Below are 19,192 nucleotides of genomic sequence, written 5' to 3' on the forward strand. Positions count from 1 at the left end.
ACTTCCATATGGTTGGAGTCATATCCTGTGGCTTTTATTTTTTACATTTAAAGCACAATTCTGAAAAGTGATCCACAGGCTTCCCCAGACTGCAAAAGGGGTCCATGACACAGAAAGGGTTAAGAGTTCCTTAGCTAGAGATCCTATTAAAATGTAAATCACATCACGTCACTCCTATGTTCTGCCCTTTGGTGGCTTCCAATTTAGAATAAAAACTCCATTTCACACCTGTTTACTTACCTGATTTCATCTCCTACTCCTCACTGGCTTTCATTCCCCTCTGGCATACTGATCTCAGTACTATCCTTAATCGTGCCAAGTGAGGCACATTTCTGTCTCAGGGCCTTTGCACTGGCTGGTGTCTGTGCCTGAATGCTCTATTCCCAGGTGATTGCATGGCTCGCTTCAGGTCTTTAGTCAAATGATATCTTCCAAATGAGGCCTTCCTTGGTTACCCTATCGAAAATACCCGCCCCTCCCGGAAATTCCTATCCCTCTTCTTTGCTTTATGTTTTGTCCTTAGCATTTTTTAATCCCTAAAATACACTTGAGACATAACTGTATTTATGCTGTTATTTATACTTTGTTTCCCCCCTCGAATATGAGTTCCATGAAGGCAGGAATTTTTGTCCATCTCATGCAAACACCCACCACATCCCCAGTGCCTAGCACCTCATCTGACACATAGTAGGTTCATAAAAATTACTTGGTGAGTTAACTCATGAATTAATTAGTTGGTCAACAACTGTTAGGATTAGGGTTAGGGATAGCTACTGGCTGCCTCCCTTCCATGTTGAATTTTAAAGTCTTTCTTGTCCACTGTATTCCTGGGAGAAAAGAACATTCATAGCAAATGTACTTTTCGAATTGTGGTCACAGCAGAATAAAAGTAGCTTATTTATCAGCCACTGCAGAAGGGAGATACAGCTTTTCTTTAATAAAAATAGTTTTCATCAAAGATAAGATCGATAAGTTCTAACACACACACAACACACACAATTATTGCATCAAGCTATACTATTAAACAAATACAAAAACTAAATGGAAAAAATTGGCAAACGGCGTAGAGCCAATAGAAGCACACTAATCCAGACTGCAGTAGAAGGGATGCTGGTTGCTAAAATCACCCATAGATTCCAGCAGACCAACGATAAAGGGAAACGGGCAGCCTACAAACACATGAGTATACGCCACATGGGCACTGCTTGACAGTCCGCTGCTGTTAAAATGTAGAATTACCCACTTTAAGGCACAGCAGCTTACATATTAAAATAGCAAAAACTCATCTCACACGGGTCAGATCTGAAGTTGGCAGAGCTGTCTCCCCAGACATATAAAGACCTCACTCCATCTGATTCCTGGGAGTGCTCTGCTTCAATAAGGACAACCAAAGCTAAGACTGGGCTCCTTGTAGATATAAATTGCAAGCCAATGACAAATAAAGAAAGCATTATTTTATATCACATAATCCTCCTATAGATATGCTCAAGTCACTCACATGTTAAAAAATAAAACGAAATCAAATCTCCCAACCGCAAATTCCTCTTTGCAACACAGCTTCTTGGGGTCATGTTTTACACTCATCCTTTCTGCTTTTCTATAATACAATTCTTGCCCTAACACTGAACTAAGTGATTTTGATAACGGCACCTCCAGATGGTAAAACCCAAAGGACTTACCTGTCCCAGGCATTGTCACTGCAGCCCTCCAGGCCCCTGTGGTTCACTGATGCCACTTGTCTGACTTCTTATTCTGGGTTTCCTGTGAAACTCTGCTTACTCTCCAAAAACTATAAATCTGGGGTCACAAAATAGAACTCCTGCAGGGGCCAGGCAGCTATCCGAAATGAAAAAGAAGGACACCTGGCCACGGTGACAAGCTGGAGAGCACCAGCCCTGCCAAAGGGGGACTGCTGCCCCTTATCAATGGGCACCAGGAGGTCAGGTCTCTCAATTTGTGAAGAACAGTCACACTTCTTAATTTTACGCGAACTTTCCCAGTTTGTTCCCATGGTGGAGATGACTGTCTTGAATGTTTAAATACTGGAAGCAATGTCTAATCACCAAGGGGAGGAGGGAGGCTGGTGGTCTACATCAGTGGGCTCATGAAGGTACCACACTTAGAAAACCGGGATCTTAAAACCCCACAAGAAAAACACTGCCCAGAAGGTAAGCTTTACTGACCTCAGAGACAAAACTGCTAAAGTAACCTTGCCTGAACCCAAATGTCTCCTCTCCATCTATATCTACAAACTAATCTTTAACCATGACGTTCTCCTACCTCTCGGGCCAGTTAAATTCCTTACCTTAAGACATCATAGGAAATGCTGCAGGTTCACCTTGGTACATCAATCAGGACTTAAGAAAACCAAAGCAGTACATAGAAGAATGAAAGTAAAAAAATAAAAAAATGTAAGCACGTTCAAGTCCAAAATTTTAGTCTTCTGGAATTCTTTTATCTCAACATACTAATTATTTGTCAGGATATAAGTCAGCATTCCTGGAAGAAGCCTTCAAGAGGCAGCAACTGTCTTATCTGATCTTAGGAGTAACTTTCAATCCTATGGTCCTATTTACGGTCATTCCCTATTACATAAAATTGATCCCTGGGTCCCCTATCACTTCTTCAAGGCCCCACCAGGCTAGCGATGATGTTCACTATTGATCGTTAGGCCAGCATATTCTGCTAAATGCGGGTTCCCAGAGGACAGACCAGATGTACGTCTCTTCCATCTGTTCACAAGATATCCGAGGGTACAGAGGCAGTATCTCAAGTGATGAGGAAGACAGGGTAAAGAAGAATTCTGCTCAGACACAACAGTTGGCTTCCAGCCATGCCCCGGGCTCTACCAGGGCCCCACCCCCATATATCTTGGACAAGGTTGGCATCTCCTCATCACCAGGCTTATCACTGGTGTCTCTTCATTTAAGTCAATTGGAAAACAGCTTATTGGTGATCATCAAAGAGCAAATGCTGAGAATTGCACCACAAATGTATATAGAACCACTCAAATTTTTCCTAATTTAAGTTATAAAAAGGATCCAAACTAACACAAATAAATGATGCTATTGAAGAAGAATATTCATAGAAAGATATCTCTTTTTAAATCATAAAATCACCAGGCTGTGGGGAAGAAAACAAACAGGGAAGGACAAGTGATAAGCTCAAATTTACCCAGCAATTGGAGACAAAGCCAAAGCGAGGATTCAATTTTCTAATCTTCTAGAAGTGATAGTACGGTTTAATTCCACACAAAGAGACGTGTGTATTTTGATTTTTTGAGGAGCTGGACTCAGTCCCTACCCTCAGCCAAGGTCGCCTTCCACTCAGACACAGGCATGTACAAACTCTCCCCAGCACCCTCTGTCTCTCTGTCCCCTTTCATAACCAACCTACACATGTATGGTCTCTACTTCCTCGCCTCCCATTCATTTTTCTCTCAGCCCCATCCGGCTTTCGGTCCCACCTCTCCAGCACGCCTCTTAAGGAGGCCTTCAATTGCCATTACTGACCTCTCTAATCTATTCCTCACAGCCGTCACTGACAATCTTCTAGAAATACAAATTGGCTGCTGAAACTCCATTAATTCTTTCCACAGCCCTCAGGATAAACTCGTAAGATCCTGAACTTGGCCAAAAGGGTGCAGCATAATCTGGCCCCTGCCCTCCTCTCCAGCCACCCCTCCCTGCCCTCCTGGAGTTCTTCCAACACTCAATTCCTGCCTTAGAATCCTCACTCTTGCCTCTGCCTGAAATTTTCTTTCTCCCACCCATCCCCCATCTAAACTAGTGACCTTGCCACCCTTGTTTTCCTTCCCCTTGAAGGTCTTTAGGTGGCTTGCCGCTACTTAAATGTGTGATTGACTTGTTGACCGTCTGTCTCCTTACCCATCTCCCACACCACCTCCAGATCTGTGTCTTTCAGCACAGCAAACCCAGTCCCTAGCACGGTATATAACACTGGGTAAGTCTCATTAAGTGAATGCTTGTACATATTTGTACATGTAAAGAGGATATCTAGATGACTACATAGGTTAGTCATTAAGTCAACATTGGTAAACATCTTCTAGGTGCTCAGCAGAGGATGAGCTGTGATGTTTCATTCACTGGGGACTTCGGCAAGCACACTGAAGTCCGCTGCTGTCAATATTAGCTGCTTCTCTGTGACATTCCTGGCTAAAAGCAGATCTTGGGCCTATATCATCCAACACTTCTCAACAAAAGACAATTTTATAGAGTATCTACTCCAAGCAAACTATGGTGCAAGGCTTTCAGGATTCCAAAGTGGGCGAGACCCCCTTCCCACAAAGAAAAACACTACAACCTAGTCTTGGAACTATGTATCGCTTTAGCAAGAGTTGACTTGTGTAAGAGGTGGGGGTATATGTGTGGCAAAGTTGTGAAAGGTGATCTAGAAAAAGGATAAAGGAATACAGGGATGGAAATGCTTCTAGATCAGTGTCTATATTTTATTATACATTCTAAACACTGTTAATTGTGTTCATCATAACTGGGATTTCTCCACGTTTCACATACCCTTAATGCAAAAATAAAACAACATCAAAAAAACATTTTCTCTTCCTCCCCTGCCCTCACTAAGAACCCTGGCTGGCTAAGACCAGTAACTAAAAACAAGCTTCTGGATCACATTCAAACTCAGCCACCTCCAATGACCCACCACATCTCACTGTCCAACTAATGAGGCAGAAAAGATGACGGACCTGGCATCAGAAGACACCTGGCTATGGCCAAGTCCAAGGTTCTCTTTGCCTTATTTTCTTCATCTACAGGATGGGCTTTCTAACCTCTTCCCTGCCTATCACTTATCACACTCAGTTACTATGAGAACTGAAATGAGATAACCCTGTGAAAGTTTCTGCAAACTACAATACAACAGGCTTTATAAATGTGACAGAGTTGCTGTGATTTTTATCGGGACTCAAATATTTAGCATCTTGTGTTGTCCTGATTTGTGCTTGTTGATCTTGAGCCTCCAGGTTCACTGAAAGTTCAAGGTCAGAGAACATGTCTTAAATTCCACCTTCCCTCGAAGCCTGCAGTACTCAGCACATGAACCCCACACAACAAATTCTTGTGTGTTGGTTGGAGGTTTTTTTTGATAGACTTGACTCAGAGTGCAAAGTGTTCTGTGATTTTTCTGGGTTTCTCATTGATAATAAACACATTTTCCAAAGTAGCCATAATGTTTACCTAGCCCATGATCTTTGTGGTCTGTCTTCCTTTTTCCCAACCAGCTGGGCAGAATTCCATTGGAAAGAAGAGTATTTTGGCAAAAGCAAAAAGAACATTTTTCTAGACCAGTTTTCGAGGTTCCTTTTAAGGATGTGACAAGGGACTAAAAAGTCTATTGGTAACAGAAGGCCGCCTCTACCTTTCACCATTTAACCAACCCAGTCGGAGTCCTACTAAGCGCAAGGCACAGTGTTGGGGCTGTAGGGATAAACAAGGAGGAAAGGATCTCACAATGGCTCTCAGCCAGACAGCTATGGTTAGACTCCTGGCTTCACATTGTCCTCGTTGTTCGATTTTGTGCAGATACTGAGTTTGTTTCTTTTTTCTCATCTAAACAAGGGTAATCATAGAGCCCACCTCCTAGGGTTGTCACCTGGATGAAATGAGTTAATACATAGAGAGAATTTAGCACAGTGCCTAGTACAGGGTAACAATAAATATTACACATATAAACATCCTTGCAGCTAAACAGATAGACTCAGAGAAGAGTCGTGACATATGTTAAGTCGAAGAGCCATAAAGAGGTAGGAATCAGGGCTGGCACCCAGGTCCTTAGTTACAGTCTAGTCTGTAGTTTCCTTGTGGGTATTTCGCACAAGTGTCCCCCTAGAGGATCCATCCTGACATCTGCTAAGCAGGAGCAATAAACACACCCCCCTTCCACCTAGGAGAGCTGTCCTCGCCTGCTACTGAGACCTCAGGTCCAGCCCAGTCCTTTTGGCCTCTCATCCAACTCAGAATGCACCTGGAGAGGCTCCCACAGAAATACCGCGATAAAGAACGCTAGCTTCGCTTCCTCGGGAGATTGTTCTGAGGATAAAATGAGATGATGCCTGAAAAAGTGCCCAGCAGAGGAGCTGCCTATATAGTATGCAGCCAATAAATGTTATATATTAAAAGAAGAAGAAGAAAAAGAAGGAGAAGGAGAAGGAGAAGGAGAAGAAGGAGAGGAAGAGGAAGAGGAAGAAGAAGAAGAAGAAGAAGAAGAAGAGGCAGAAGAAGAAGAAGAAGAAGGCGAAGGAGGAGGAAAACCCTGTGGAGCCTGCTTTCTCAAAGCTAAGCTGACATACCCAGGGCAGGCTGAGGTCTCTGGTAGAACAGAGGGAGGCAGAGTCTGTGAAGCATTACAGCGATGGGCAAAATTCACTGAAGACAGGAGGTGCCTGGAGTCCCCACTCTTTCCCTTTTTCTTGATGATGATGATGATGATGATGATGATGATGATGAAAAAATACTTAGCTGGTGCTTTGCTGGCAAACCCAAGCATCAGAGCACTGGATTTTTCATATTTGAATATTTCTGAACAAAACAAAGATTGCTTCCAACTCCCCAATTTGCTCTCACACACTTGACCAGCCGTTCAGCTCTGCTGCACCCATGAATGGGCTTCATCAGGCTGATTTTCCAGATGATCAAGGCTCAGACATAAGACCAAATGAAACAGGTCTCGCAAGTCTCCTTGAAACATTCACAACACGCTTTGGATTCAGAGTTCTTAAGCACTTCAGTATCACCTCCTCCCTTCTACCCCAATATTTATCATTCCTAGCTCTGAAAAGACAAATTTAATATTAGAACAAAAGATGAAAGGAGTTTGGTGAAAACAAAAAAAGGAAGACTAGAACTAGACTGGGAGGAGAAATCTCAGTTTACAGCTGTATATTCCCAGAGCAGGTGGCAGGGCCTGGCCCAGGTGGGCTGCTTGTAAACACATGTGGAACCAATCAAATCTTCCCCCAAGTTTACAACCCAGGTTGGGGGTGAGACCTACACAATACACCAAGTTCAACCACAGAATCAATACCACCCTCTTTCAGCCTGAAGTAAGCAGGAAGAAGAGGCACTAGGGCATCTGCCCTTAGCCAGGGGGCAGGTGCTCTGGAAAATGTTTGCTTCCTGTTTACCTGGGCAGGTATTTGCTAGTCTAGAAAGGGGTCAACTAGGGGTGACAGTTCTCAACGAATGGTTATGCAAATCACTTAAGCAAATACATGAAAAGGGACAGGGAAGGTTTCTGCCCTGGTTTTCCTCACCTGCCCCACTGTTCAGAGGGTCAGATGAAATAAAAATCAAGTAGTCCTCAAGTCTACCCTCTGTGAGGACAAGGGCCAGCCCTGCTGCCTGACCCCTCGCCCTGCGTTCACACCGCGGTATCAAACCAGGGCCCCAGGGTCGTCATTCAGGTGGATGGAAGTAGTTGTTTGCTGTCCTCCACCCCCATGCCCAGTTAGCATACCGGCTCAGTCTCCCCAGCCAGATGCAGGAGACACCAAGCGCGCAAAAGGCGCTCCTTCCACAAAAGAGAGAAGAGACAGCGGGGGGTGAGCGGGTGCACAGAACGAGCCCTGCAATGCGAAAGGCGCCAGCCGGACTCGCCGCGGCCCCTGCAGGATGGTCTCATTCACCTCAAGAGGTCGGGCAGCCACCCAGAGGGGCGCGGGAATGGGAAGTTCTCGACCCAGGGCACCCAATCCCACCACAGCCACCGATCCAAACGCGAGGAGTCTGCGGGCGACTCAACGCGGGCCCTGTGAGCCCCAAGCTGCACCCACTCTGAGCACGCCGGTAGTCTCTGGGCGCAGCGCTGCACCAGGACAAGGGCCCTGGGCGCGCTCTGCCCACCAACTGTCGCGGGGCGCCTTGAACCACTCCAGGACAAAGGGGAGGGGGGAATGACAGGGAAGAAGGCGGAGCAGGCGGCCCGGGAAGCACTCATATTCCCCGGGAAAGCGCCTCCTCTCGAGGAAGAGAAGGAACAGCTTCCCAGCTAAGGAAACGCCCCAGGGATGCCCCTAAGCGAAGTGCCGCCCTTCCCCAGCTCATCGATTCTCCCGCCTCCAGTCCATCCTCCACCCCGACACCACGCCCAAGAGCTGACCCTACTTGCCCTGCCTGCGGCTTTCCCAAAAACCCAGGCACCGTCTGGGCTGCCCACAACTCGTGCAACAGGCGGATCCTTAGGGCTCCAGCGAAGGTGGGCTCTGGGGACCCGAGGATGGGAAGCGCCTAGCAGTATGCAAAGTACCCTGCGGAGGTAGACTTCCGGGATCTTGCACCCCTGACCTGGGCCACTGGGAGGAAGAGGGGGGCAGCAAAGGGTGAGGAAAGTTGCAAGGTCGCACCGAGAAGTCTCCGGAGCGCACGGGGAGGTGGGTTCACAAGCAGGTACCTGCAGGAGTCCCGGCGCCTCCGGCTCGCTGCGCTCTGCGACGCCTCCGGCTCGCACTGCAGGGATCAGGCCTTCCCGCGCGGCCCCGCGCCCGCCGCGGCGGCGGCGAGGAGAGCCGGGTGGCCCGCCACGGTCCGTCTGTCCATCTGTCTGTGCCGCCGAGCGAGCCAGAGCGCAGCGGGGAGCAGCGGGCGGGGCGGGGCGGGGCTGGCCGCTCAGCTACCGCCCCTTGGGTCCCAGCTCCTCCCGCCACCTAGCTTCGGCCCTCAGCCAGCGCTCCCCGGGCAGAGGGCGCGGCGCTGAGCCGCCAGCAGCTGTTAGCAGCGGGGCACCGGCCACCCGACAGGCGGACAGATGGCTGGACACCGAGGCCGCCCTCCGGGGCGCGCGCCCCAGCCCAGACCCAAGTGCAGAGTCACCCGTGGAGCAGCGCGCCGGGTCCGGGTGGGAGCTGGAGCGCGCCCCGCGCCTGCCAACTGCGCGCCCTCCGGGGTTGGGAGCACCGCAACCCCGCGGGAAACAGATCTGCGGCCCCAGTGGCTCCGGCAACCGTCTCGGGAAAGTCGCGGCCCAAGCGACACTGCAAATTTGCCGGGGTTTTCTTAGGAAGTCTCGAGGCCCCAACTTGTTTCAAAACAAAGTGCAAAGGAGGAAACAGCCCCACGCACGTCCTGCCTGTTTACCACCAGCACCGCTGCCTGAAGACTCAGGCACAAAGCAGAACAAGATTGTTTCCCACGCTCTAGTCCTCGACTTACCAGGTCAGAAGAGGTGGTGCACATATGCACCAAGCGGAAGGGGACCCAGGTGGGTCCACATCCCGAAAAAATGGAAGAGGGGACCGTCAGAGGGAGATGCCTGAGGCCGAGACTGAGCAACAAACCAGGAGCTCAGCGAGGGCAGCGTGTGGTCCAGGAGGCATCGCAGGCCCCTCTGCAGAGAGGAAGAAGGCTCAGTGAACTGCCTGAGGAGGAGCAATGGGACGCTCGGGGACCCACCCCCGCGCTCCCCCTCCCGCCCCCAAACTGCAGATTTTTAAGTTGTGCAGAATTGCAATAATTCCTCAGAGCCAGCTGCTCCAAGCTGGAGGCGCCCAGTGTTCCCTGGGCTCCCGCCCCACATCACACAATCTGCCAATTGCCCGGAACCCAGCACTTGCTGACCACTAGACTCAGACAAGTACCTAGCAAGACCCCAGCTCCTTAAGTTCCAGGTCCTGAGCCAGGCACGCAGGAGGGGGTGGGAGCTAAGGGATGTATGGAAAAAACGAAAGGCACTTTCTCTGACCTCAGTGAAGTATCCAGTGATGTCTGGGTTTTCTCATTGGCTTTGATCAAAACCAGTGGTGGGAGTCAGAGAATAGGGAACAATGTTTACAGGATCTGGTAGGTTTCTAAAAGGAGGAGGAAGCTGCACGTTACATGGAGGTCTGGAGAGAGGCAAGGGCCGTAGCAAGCACTGGAGTGGCAGAGGGGAAGTGAAAATGTAAGAAGTCATCCTCAGACTCCAGCATTTTCGTTTGGCTCGTGGAAGGCAAGGTCAGGATGCAGGTAGGCAGGGGACAGGTGTTTGGGTGCCCTCGGTCCCTAACCCCGTGGTTCTTTGGTGCCTCCAAGCCAGCCCCCTTTTTGTGGCAGAGGATCCAAAGCACTTGTCTACACTGCTGTTTACAAGCGGCTGGAGAAGGTAATTTTCATACCCAAGTCATCATTCTTAGGATAAGGTGTAAGAGTATTCTAAAAGTATGTTTACATTTTATCAGCACCTGAGACGAATGCTCTCAGATCTCTCCCGGAAGTTAGCTATTTAATTGTTTTCAAATCGCTAAGGACATCCAGAAGTCCAGTACTGTTTACTTGAGAATGAAATATGCTCAGAATCCCTAAGCTCTGCAGAAGGCATCTGCAGTGCAGAACAGGCAGACCGAGGTCCTTCTCATGGGGTCTGGATGGCATGTGTGAACCGGAGGGAAGACACAGTGGGAGTCAGAAAGGGCCCCCAGTGGACATCTTTGAAAGCTGGGGACAGAAAGAACAGGCCTCCACGGTGGGTGTAGTGACAGGAGGTGCAGGTCTCGAAAGGGCACCGATGGGAGAGTCAGACAGATGGGTTCCCGTGCTACTGGACGCTGCAGGGAGCCCTGTGACAGACACTTTGCCTTTCAGCCCATTTCTTGGTCTATAAGAAAAGGTCCCCTTTCACAGGGTGACCATGTGAAACAAACAAAATAATAATCAGGAAAACATTGTATGGATCATAAAAAGCATATCTGTTCCCTAAAAGGTCCCACACCTTAAAAGTTTATGAAGGTTGATGTAGGCAAAATGAATACATACACACACACACACACACACACACACACACACACATGCCCCATGCTCTCACTCCCTGTCTAGAGCCCCTTCCTCTGACCTCAGTCTCCATCACCATAAGGCATGCTCTAATCTAACCGCCCCATTCCTCCCACACGTCCACCTCCTACCCCACCAAAATGTCTGTGCCACACACTATGACACCCCATCCCTTCGTAACTAACTATGCCCATAGAGAAGCATCCAGACAAGTCAGGCATTAACCTGCAAGTGGCTACTGACCAGCTGACCATGGCACTCACCCCTTCATGGTTTCAAGAGTACCCCCAGGCCTGGTGGAGACATCTCAAGCAGATGTGGGATGTGTGCAGTCTGTCTCCCAGGCCTCCATATTCTTGCTCTGAACACTTTCCCCCTTCTCAGGTCTCTCTCCCTTTCTTACTCACCCATACCTCTATGTACTCCCATCCCTTTCCCTGCCTCAACCTGACCTTGACCTTTCACTCTCACTACAATCCAAATGGCAGAAAACCAGCTGGTGTCATTGCTGGAGGTAAGAGAAGTATGCGTTTGCTTTTCAGGTCTACATGTGGAAATGAAGGCGCTCCCATCTCTGGGAGGAAAGTGGAGAGTGAGCGGGTATGAGTATCAATGGTTAACACTGAGTCAGTTGGTGCCTCTTACTCACTACTCTTTAGCCAGCAGCACTCGAGCCAATCTGAGCACATGAAACACGTGCAATTCCCCACCCCCCAGGCTTTTTCATGTCACTGGTAGTGCTCCCTCTGCTTGGAATACCCTTCCCAACCACCCAGCCCTTCTTTCCTCAGCAAACTCCCTTTCCCTAAGAACACCATTCTACTGCTAACCACTGCCCTCTGGAAAGCCCCAGCTCCCATCCCGGGTCATGCGTCTCCACCCCATGCTCCCTCAGCACCCTTTGCTTCCCTCTTTCATAACACCTACCATATTGGATTTTAACTGCTCATCTTCAACCAGCCAATGAGCTCCTTAAAGACTGCATTTCCAGGACTTTTTATAGGCTCTGCGTGTTTGTGAATTACTGAAGGCTCTGTCAGAGGGCTGCTCAGTTCGATGTGCGCCTGATGGGATCTGACATCCTGTGTGAGCTCCTATCAGGTGAAAAGAAAACATACACCATCACATCAATCTCTCTGCTTGGATGCAGCTCAAGACTAAATCTAGTTAATTAACTAGAATGGTTTTATTCTAGGTTATTGATACAATGATCACTCTTCTTTCACAAAATTACTTACATGCTTACTTTAAATGACCTGTCATATTATTTTCATATTGAAGGTACTTTCCAATATTTATGGTCTTCAAGTCCAAAGACTTGAATTCTCATCTGCTTTTGCCTCTGATCAGCTTGGCGATATCTCATCTCTGGATCTTTGTGTGGGTTTGGACTAGATATCTGCAAGGTCCTTGCCAGCTCTAAAAGCTTTACAGTTCTACACAGAGAAGGACACAGTTATAAATTATTAAAGAAAAAAATGACAAAATATTGCCTGTCTCCAGACACAAAGAAATGCTCTCCTTGCATTGGAGGCGTCCTCTGAAGACCCTTGAGCATTTCCCAAGGTGAGTTCCAGAGAACACCTGTGCCATGGTCGAAAGGCTTTGGGCAAGTGTGCAGTACATTCCACTTGTCCATACTCATCACACACTTTATTTAGCAGACTCAGAGCTCTGTCTGGGAAGTCAGGTCATAAAAATGCTCCAAGGTATGGACTTCCAGAGTGCTCATATGTGGCTAAACTTACTTTTTTGCTACATTTCCAGCTCTTCACACCTTTCTCCCTGCCTTACTCATTCCCACACATCCTCCGCCAACCCTGACACACATACACTCCACTCTTACATTCCAGCCCAACGTGTTCTACTGTGCTCATCTTGTGCTCCCTGAGCCTTGGCCCTGCCTGTACCGTTTCTATAATGCCTCCTTCCCTAACTGGCAAATGTCAACTTAACCTCCAATGTCATTATCATCCATTTCTCTGAAGCATCTTCTGACCCAAATCATATTTAGTTGTTTCTTCTACTAGGTCCCATTCTATTTTATGCAAAGCTCCAGTTAGTTATACTCCTGTACTATCACAGGAAGTGATCAGAACAATACTTATCTCAAAGAGTTGTAAAATTAAAGGGTGTGATACATGTAAAGCACCTAGCATCGTGCTTGGGCTGGTAGAATTTCATGCCAACAAAGCGAAAAACAGAAGAGAACTTAGCTGTGGGCAGGGTGTTGGTCTCACCCGGTGGGGCACTGCTGGAACCTGGGTGGGAAGCAGCCGAGAGCCCTCTTACATCCTATGGGAAAGAACTACCTCATGCCAACTGACTTCATGTTTTCCTTGCCAAAGGGAAAAAGCACAGAGAACATGATTTCTCTTTTTCTTAGCATTACAAGGAATGTTGTCATTCATAAGTGAAATGGCGTTGTAAGTCACCTCATCTCCCTGTGGCTCAGTTTTCCCACCTGTAAATTGGAATTTTGTACTAATATGCCTAATACAAGGCTAAAGAAGGGAGGTGAGGAGACAGGATCAAAAAGACTGATCGCAGTGTTCCTCCCTGAAAAAGGTCTCATGAGGTCTCATTTTCTAAGACTCTTCAAGAATTTTTTTTTAGCTTCTGAAATGTCCAGTTCTGCGGTGGTGCAGTGGTACGTCGCAGGTATTTCCACAACTACCCTGAGGAGATCCTAATCAATGTTTGGGCTCAGGTCATTTTATGACTGCAAGGTCGGGAAAATTCTACCTTTTCTTCTGAACTAGCCTGTAGATTTCTAGGACTCGGGCTCACCTGCACCTTCATTCACATGCAAAGATTCATGTCACACACTTGCATGGGTGTGCGCATACACTCAGGAAGCTACACATATGTATCACACACAGGTACGTCCTCATGTCCATACCCCCTGGCATGACCTGGTGCTTTCCTGTGGTGATAAAGGCGCCAGACTTCTCCTTCACCAGAGCACTAAGCTATTATGCGTTATTATGATTTTCAATAACCTTGAATAACCTTGTAGACTACTCTGGAAGTGGGGTGCTGAGTCATAAACAATAAGAGCAAGCAAGCTTGGTAAGTTGATCCTTAACCACGGACATGCACCCCGGGAGGAGCAGAAAAAGGAGATGCCCTCCCATACGCCAGTTCAGGGTCAGAAGGGGACGCCCGATGAGTCGGGAAATCAGAACATCATGAGGCCTCACGGTCACGGAGGATACTTCCACGAGTGTAAATTAGGCTCCTACCTGAGCCTCTGGCCTTCTCCCTCCAGGGCTGCTCCTCCAAACGAGCTTACCCATGGACTCAAACCCTGCTTCTGTATTTTGATGTCGCCTGAAGCTCCACCTCGGGCTCTGTTCCCAGTCCTTTAAGAGCCTGCTCAGGGCTGCACATTGCGCTGACTTTGGAAAACACAAAGATGAGAAACTTAGTCCCCGCTCCCAAGAAGTGAGCACTCTATCAGATAACCAACTGAGAAATACATGCTGAGAACCAACTCCATAAAAATGGGTGGAGAGTCACAGGAGTGGAGAGAGACCTAAGATGTCACGTACAACCTGTAGATCCTTGGCAAATCCTCACTTTTCTCATCCACAGCCTGGGAATAATAACTTGAGCCCACAGAAACTTGAGAGCTGAGTAAGTCTCCTCTTGAATTATTTAGGGATCCCCTCTGGTGCTCAGCAAATCTTTTATTTAACTCTAATTTTGTCAACATTTCCCATAGAACGCCGTTCAAGTCTTCTCCATTGGAAGCCCTAGAGTGTCTCTGCCCCTGCCCAATCCCCAGCTGCCATCCTTAGCAGATAGTCTGGCCACCTACTTACTGAGAAGACAGAGGCCCCAGAAGGCGTGGTCCCTCAACTTCCATCTTGTCCACCTTGAAGTCTCTCTGAAGCTTCGCACATCTGCCTTTTTCTCCTACTTTGGGGAAGGATGCACATATCCAGGTGCTTTGAAAAGTCAGAATAATGATGACAGAAAGATCCGAGACTACGGAAAAAGAGGGTTTCGGTAAATGATCACCAAAGAACTAAGCACAACCCTAGAATGCACATCACAGCATAATGGGAATACAGAGTTATCAGAGCTGTTTTCAGGCTGCACCACTTACCACCTGTGTAGCCTTGCGCATGTGACTCAATTTCCATTCCTTAATTCATTGGGCCCACATTATTGAGTTCCAACTGTACTAACCACAGCTACAATTTAACCATTATCAAATGAGTGTGATAATAATACTAACTTAAAATTTCGTCTTGAAGCTTTAATGCTTCAAGCACAAAGGGAGTGATAATAAGTGTGAATTATCTTCCACTTTCCTTGCCAGCCCTTAGTACCCATGGCCCTTTTCTGTATATAAAGAGGAATTTCTCATAAACGAAATAAATTCTTAGTTGGGTAATGAGGAGCCTCACTATAAATTCCACAGAAGGTTCAACTCTTCGTTCTCACCATGAAGTGGTAGGTTGTGAGTGGCTGGTTGAACCAGCTCTCGTTATATGTAAACCATCCCGGGGCAGAGTTTGTGAGTCCTGCCAAATGATGACAGGCGGGCTCCTTAGGCTAGAGGGCTAGCAGCTGGGCTCCCTGACACTCAGAAGAGCTACGCTTGCACTCATTCATTCCCTGAGCCAACAATCAGCAAAGGTTTTCTGAACATTAACACTATACCAGGCTCAGTGCAAAGAACTGGGGTTACTGAATGTGAATTTCAAGGACTGAGATTCAGAGGTATAAAGTTTTTACTTTCTTTATTTCTCTAGCCATGACTTAGCTCTTGAGAACCCACTTCTGCATAGAAAAAAAACACGATCCTGGTAATTCCAGGTAAATCTGGTGATTCCTAGAGTTCAATTCTGTAAATCCAGGCTCCTCCCCTGCCCCCTTGTTTCTCCTATCCTCTGAGGGAACTATGACCTGTGGAGGGCTGGGTATGGTCCCAGCAGTGGGGGTAAGTAAAGTCTCCACAGTGGGACTCGGCTGGGATGGGCTGCACACAGTTTAAAATTCATCCTACACCATCAGTCACCACCAATATCTACACTTTTGCTGGGCCCTCAGTTGCTTATTGAATTCACTGTATCCTTCATGGACTTGACCCTAGTGCTTTGGGCCATGACCCCACTTACAGCACTTTTGCAGCACCTTTATGGGGTTCAGGACCTCTCAGCCCCTTTCCCTGCGCTGCATGGGGTGTGACACATCCTATAAGGTACGCTTAGGGCCACATTCCCAAACAGCTCACTCAGCTGCCATTACTCTTTGGTGCGAATGCCACGCTGGGAGCAGATACCTATAAATAAATTTGGAAAAAGGGATATTGGTGTCCTTTGCTCTGGGACCCCTGGGGTTTCCATCTTTCCCCCCTTCTTGGGGCCTCCACCACTTCTCTCAGATCTAAGTTCCAAAGGTCTTCCTATGATCTCATAGCCTGTTCTATCAACTATGTGTAGGAAAACTGGTTCTTCATTGATTCCTTTTCCCATATGTTGTTTATGCCAGAACCTTGGATCTTGAGCTGCTGTAATTAATTCGTTTCTCTCAAAATCATAGTTATGGGCTTCAAGAGACTCCTTTTGCAAGTCAAAAGTGAAATTCTGATGTTTCTTTCCCTTTGCATTCCCACATTAACAACCCTAATCCTCCCCTCTGACTAAATAGGAGGAAGACTGCCTACAAAAAATGTGAAAGGGGGAAGTACTTTGATTAATACTTTCAAATAGTATCTCATTACATATTAACGATACATGGTCCCTGCCCATAAATAGCTCACAGTCCATGGAATATTTACACAAATGGCAAGTTAGGCCAATTGGCCAGATCCAATATAAACTCCAAAGACTGGGGTGCTTAACAAAAACTGGTTTGTAAAGTAGCCCATAGATTCAGTTTTATCCCTAATATTTCTGGGGCCACCACAAGGGCACAGACAGAAGTCCCCAGCCCCTTACAGATGCTCCTGCCTTCCCATTTTCCTTCCTTCCAATAGAATAAGAGAGCCGCACACTCAAGCTAATGGCCACCTCACACCTCAAGCCTTTGAATCAGGTATCAGGAAATAATATGATAACCGTTCAAGTTCAGGCTGCACCCCACAGACATCAGTTCACCCAGCTCCTGAGGAAATGCAGAGGCTGATGCTGCCATCCACCCCTCTCTGTTCCAGGCAGCCTGTTTGCTGATGAGAAACTTGTATTTCGAGTTACTCTTTCCAACTGTCCAAATGACCCTCTGAACACCACTCCCCAGTTTACTTAGTTCTCCCCGTTGGTAAGCCCAGTTCACTTGGTGTTGGAAGAAACCTTTCCCAATCAGGGCTTGCTCGCTCCCACTTGGAAAACTGCCTGCCACTTCCTTCTCAGAGATGCTGGGGAATTCGCGCTGTCAGGAAGCACCAGGCCTGTCTCCTTGGGGCAGGCTGCCACTCACAGGACCATTGTGAATAGCCCTCTAACTCCTTCTGCATAAAATGAAATGTGCAAACAGTTCGTATTTGCAAGCGTTCTCTCAACTAGCTGCTAGAACAGGGAGGGCTAGCTAGCACTCCGGAGAAGACCAAAAAGGAAAAAAAAAAAAAATCATCATTAGCCTTTAAAAAGTTAAGGTTGTTCCTTCCTTTTCTTCCAAACCCATGAACTCATCTAGTAATACTCACGTCTTAATTCTAACCCTGAAAACCACTGACCAACAACCAAACAAATCAGGGTATTCCAAACCTGGAGGCATTTTTAATGCATTTACCCAATAATCTATGTGTCCAAAAATTCACACATATTTTAACTTTTCAGATTGTTTTATGTTCTAATATGAGCGGGGATGCATATAAATTTTAACACTCATATAATGTCATCGATTCTTTTAATATGCTTCCTTAAATCATTGCTCTCTGACAGAGTGGTTCTTTTGGAAGATTATCCAAATATTGCATGGGACATGGTTATACTAAAAAAAAATTAACTGGGAAATATATTATATATATATATATATATATATATATGTATATATATATATATATATATATATATATATATATATATATTACAACTAGGCTATATGGTATAGGCTGTACGCCATGTTTGTACAAAACAACACAAGATTAACTCAAGCACAAGAGAAAATGATGCAAAGACACGGTAAACATAAGCGGTAGAAGGCTGCTACCCACGTACCATATCACACTATTCTGAAGCAACCTTTTTTTATAAGTGGAAAGAACACACTCTAGAATAACAATAAAAGGTATAGTATAGTGAGTACATAAACCAGTAGCATACCCGTGTATTATCATTATCAAGTATCGTGTGCTTCATATCGCTGTGTTTGGTGTTAGAAGTGCTGTGAGAGTGAAAACTAGTTCATAGGAAGAGCCGGCAGTGAGGAGACAGGTATCCATCCACCTACTCCGGTGACTTATGTCAGGTATGTATGTTTCCCCGGATCAAGCAGACACGATGGAACGCAGCTCAGCTTGGGCCATCCTGCGGGTACCCGCCGGAGAAGCCTACCCACCTGGACTGGGCACAGGTGTCCGGAGCTGAGGAGGAGTGGGAGATTTGCACCCTGACCCCCTGTGCAGGCACTAAGCTGGGGGGTCCTGGGGGCTCATGAGAAACCTCGCCTGCAGAGGACAGCAGAGGCCACTGGTATCAGCCACAGCAGCAGAGGCAGTCAGCAAAGAGAGGGCTGTCTCTCTGCCCCTAGCGTACAGACTAGCCCTCTATCCTTCATCCCGGTGGGGTGCTCACTCCGGCTAATGGGCCAGTGTACTCCGGCACACCTCTTCCCAACTCCACATCCAGTGACACCACATTGGTGGCTTGAAATCAGTCGTGGCGGGACATCTACCCCCACCATTACCAGTCAGAGCCTCTTTTCCAGAGAGCTGGTCATTAAATATTTACCAGCACACCTCTGCACCCCTCCATCTCCCTGCCCCCAACACTCCCCTGGATTAAAGACTAGACAAGGCAGGAGAAGCAGAGGGAAGAGAAAGGGGAGGGGAAGGAAAGGAAGACCACACCCCACTCCCCTCCCCAAGCCCTCTGAGCATGGCGATGGCCTAAGATGGACAAGGGGAACAACTGCAAATCACATATGAGGAAGGCATCATAAACTGGACCGGACTAGTTATACTAAAATAGCCAGTGCCTGTGAAACTACCCAGGATGTGGGAAGGTGGAGGTGACTGTATTCCATTTGGGGACAGTGATTGTAAGAAAGAGCACTATTCTGTGTTCATGCTGAGCAAACAGAGGGTCCTCAGAAAACCAGTCTGTCTTCCCAGCACACCTAGTAGGGCGTCAAGTTACGTTCACGTAACTGTTTCCTAGTCCTCGCCCGGCCTCTGCTGTGTAGTCTTGGGTTAGTCACTTCCTTCCTGGCAGGAGATGATTGTAAGAGACACTCTCACCTCTCTC

The 19,192-nt window shown here is 47.3% G+C and overlaps 1 protein-coding gene across 6 annotated transcripts in view; it reads right to left on the reverse strand.

The window, feature by feature from the left end:
* KCNS3 (potassium voltage-gated channel modifier subfamily S member 3) overlaps positions 1-9,345 on the reverse strand; it is a 33,962-nt gene extending 24,617 nt beyond the window's left edge. For 4 of the 6 annotated variants that reach the window (XM_019655056.1, XM_019654976.1, XM_019654651.1 and 1 more), the window contains exon 1: positions 8,422-8,566. The gene's annotated coding sequence lies outside the window, so the exon portion shown is untranslated. Of the gene's footprint in view, positions 1-2,305; positions 2,394-8,421; positions 8,567-9,179 lie in introns of those variants that run through there. The other 2 variants (XM_019654733.1, XM_019654807.1) reach the window with 2 other exon arrangements.
* Between the last annotated feature and the right edge of the window lie 9,847 nt (positions 9,346-19,192).

Source organism: Hipposideros armiger, unplaced genomic scaffold (genome assembly GCF_001890085.2).
Source record: "Hipposideros armiger isolate ML-2016 unplaced genomic scaffold, ASM189008v1 scaffold_0, whole genome shotgun sequence".
NCBI lineage: Eukaryota > Metazoa > Chordata > Mammalia > Chiroptera > Hipposideridae > Hipposideros > Hipposideros armiger.